Here is a 3266-nt window from a genome sequence, read left to right on the forward strand (position 1 = left end):
TGTGTTTCATTCATTTTCTTCTTGTGTTTCCTCCTTTGTTCTCCCGTGCTTTTAGACTTTTACTCTCATTTTAGTGAACTCTTTAGGGATCAGAGACAAACCAATGTGTTCAGTCTGCTATGTTGAGCAGGATGTCCAGAAAGAGACTCTTGCTGTATTTCACAGATGAGGCAATTAAAGTATGGAGAGTTTGAAGAACACTGACAGTCATAAAGTAGGTGAACTAACTTGCGAATTAGGTGCTCATCCCAAGGAACCAGCTAACCTGGGTCCCCATTACTGCAATGTTTTCTCCAACCTCCTTGGATCTAATCAGCCAACCCCAGCCTTTATTTATTAGTCTACTCTAAACTCTAAAGAAAGATGTATGTGATTTCCAAAGCGTCATTCTCACCCCTCAAATGTGTCCTTAATTTATTTCCTTGAAATCCAAGTAAATAAAATATTGTATGTGAATGATGTAATAGCTTCAGGCCAGAGCGCCTGTGATCCCTCTACAAATCTTGTGTTGGCTGTTTCCATAAAATGCCCCTGCCCATACCTCAAAACCACACATATACCGTCATTAATCTTGAAACCTATGAGTTGTATTTTCATCTCAGACTGATGGATAAATTTGGGGGTAAGTATACATAAAAGGAGGGGCCCCCTGGGTGACCTTTGGCAGTTTCTTCCTCCCATGGAAATATTTTGCAAAGGTTCCTTCCTACCTATCTTAAAGCATTGTTATGTGAACCATAGTGGGTGCTTAAAATATAAGTTAATGAAAAAAAATTAAGATAATGCTGATTATCAGAGTCAAGAGAGATCATGCTGATTGCTCTAGTTGCATTTATATATTCCTTGGTTAGTCTTTTCTTTCATCTTCTAGCCTCAGAATTTTATTATAAAATTTTTCAAATACAGAGCAAAGTCAGAAGAATTTTACAGTCAGCATCCACATGTGTGAAAGCCGCTCAGTCATGTCCGACTCTTTGCAACCCCATAAACTATACTGTCCATGGAATTCTTCAGGCCAGAATACTGGAGTGGGTAGCTTTTCTCTTCTCCAGGGGATCTTCCCAGCCCAGGGATCAAACTCAGGTCTCCCACATTGCAGGTGGATTCTTTAACAGCTGAGCCACCAGGGAAGCCCCACCACATACCTACCATCTAAATTCTGCCATGTAGATTTTACTTGCTTTGTAAATCACACGTCTATCCATCTGTCTGTCCCTCTATCCATCACTGATCCATCTATTTTTTACACATTTCCAAGTAGATGGTAGACACCTGTACACTCCTCCTCTTTGTTTCAGTAGGCACATTACTAACTAGAGTTAATATTTATTTACCATTTTTTTCTTTAAATGTAATAGTTTATAGACAATGAAATGCAAAAATCTGAAGTATGTATTCACTGAGATTTTACAAATGTGTTTCCTTTTTGGTCTTTTATTTTCTCTTGTGGTCCTTGCATTTATCTAATTCAATAGATGTTTGTCAAACATGCCTTTCTTGTGCCCAACATCAACAATGACACATATTAATATGATGTATGCAAGACAGAGAAGACAGTGGCTAATTCTCACAGTGGAAATCTGAGAGAGAAGAGTTTCAGACAACATTTATCAGTGAAGAAACCCATAACAAAAACACAAGAAATTTAAAAAAATATATTTGGAGGGCAGGTGGAAATTAGTTGCTTTTTATAGCTTGAGCCTAGTCAGTATATGCATATGTGGTAGGGGGGTGGATAAGAGGCCTAATTTTTTTGAGTCAGAAATTCAAAAATATATGTATTAAACAAATCAGAAAAAAATGGGGTGCTTTGTACTATGAACTGAGCTCAGGAGAAAGCCCACACTTCCTCACTTGGTCACTCCCAAGCCCAAAGCGACAACGTGACAACTCAGGTTTTAGTCTGTTTTATTTCACTGGTAAACTGCTAAGATTCAGCTTTAATATATGTTTGATGGCTGGCAGACTACAAATTAGCTTCCAAAATGCCTTAATATAAATATGTTTGGGGAAAACAACTGAGTGATTATTCTAAATGTGAAAAGATCACTATGTAAAATGCTTCATTACTTAAATTGAACTATAAATGAATTTGCTGCAAGCTGGTGAAGAAGGAGAAATGTGACTTTTCAAGAAAAAACTTAAAATAGTAAGAAAAAGAAAATAAGCTCTCTTTAGTGAATTTATGACTTTGGATGTGACAGGGTGCCAACCTCATTATCATTTATTCATTGACCCAACTTTCTTTGTTGATAGATCCGTAAGAGAGGCTGTGTGTATGTCCCTAAGCAAGGCAACATTTTCTTGACTACCCAGTTAATTTTCTGACCTCTGTGCCACTGTCCTCATTCAGGATCTCATTTCAGGCAGCACCCTATACCTTGCCTTCCTGCATCATAACTATCCATCCAACCTGAATGATTTGCCAAAATGCAAACCTATTCATTCATTCATTCCTTTAAAAAGAAATCAGGGAGCATTTATCATACATCTTCTATTCTTAACACATCTTACATGTGGTAATGACTACTGTTGTGCTGCTACAAAATATGTATAAAAGGAAGACAAACTTTTTGAAAGAAGAACTGAGTTTTTTCCATTTTGCTTTAATCTTGAAGTCATAAGACAGTCACCACACAGAATAGGTGATCAATGAATGTTTATTACCTTGAGTTCTGTTATTCAATCTAATTTGATTCATAGAATGAGGTAGGTTGATGAAGACAGAGTTGTCTGGAGGAATGCTTTGGGGTCATGAAGGATGAATGAAACCAGAATTGAGGCCAGGAAATCACAGATGGAGAGAATTGCACATAGGCAAAGAAACAGAGACAGACATGAGCCTGGTGCCTTTGAGATCTGTAAGACTGATGTCCTCTGGACACTGCTGTACTTTATTTTATGTTCTTCCTTTACGTTCTTCCTTTCTTTCCAACCAAAGTTCTAGGTTTGGGTTGTTTGTTTTTAATTTTTATTTACTTTTGGTTGTCCTGGGTCTTCCTTGCTGCACACAAGCTTTCTCTAGTTTCAGTGTGTGGGCTTCTCATCATAGTGGCTTCTCTTGTTGTAGAGCACGGGCTTAAGGTGAGAGCTTCAGCAGTTTAAGCTCATGGGCTCTAGAGCAGAGGCTCAGCAGCTGTAGCACACAGGCTAGTTGCCTCGCAGCATGTGGGGGGATCTTCACAGACCAGGGATCAAACCCATGTCCCCTGCATTGACAGGTGGATTCTTAACTACTGGATCACCAGGGAAGTCCCCAAAGTTCC

At 38.5% G+C, this 3266-nt stretch overlaps 1 long non-coding RNA gene across 1 annotated transcript in view; it reads right to left on the minus strand.

The window, feature by feature from the left end:
• Window positions 1-2860: 2860 nt before the first annotated feature.
• The window catches only part of LOC129631161 (uncharacterized), a 3973-nt gene continuing 3567 nt past the window's right edge, over window positions 2861-3266 (minus strand). The window contains exon 3 of the long non-coding RNA XR_008703913.1: window positions 2861-3266. This exon is cut by the window's right edge and continues 24 nt beyond it. This is a non-coding gene — a long non-coding RNA (uncharacterized LOC129631161).

This window comes from Bubalus kerabau, chromosome 17, assembly GCF_029407905.1.
Source record: "Bubalus kerabau isolate K-KA32 ecotype Philippines breed swamp buffalo chromosome 17, PCC_UOA_SB_1v2, whole genome shotgun sequence".
Lineage (NCBI taxonomy): Eukaryota > Metazoa > Chordata > Mammalia > Artiodactyla > Bovidae > Bubalus > Bubalus kerabau.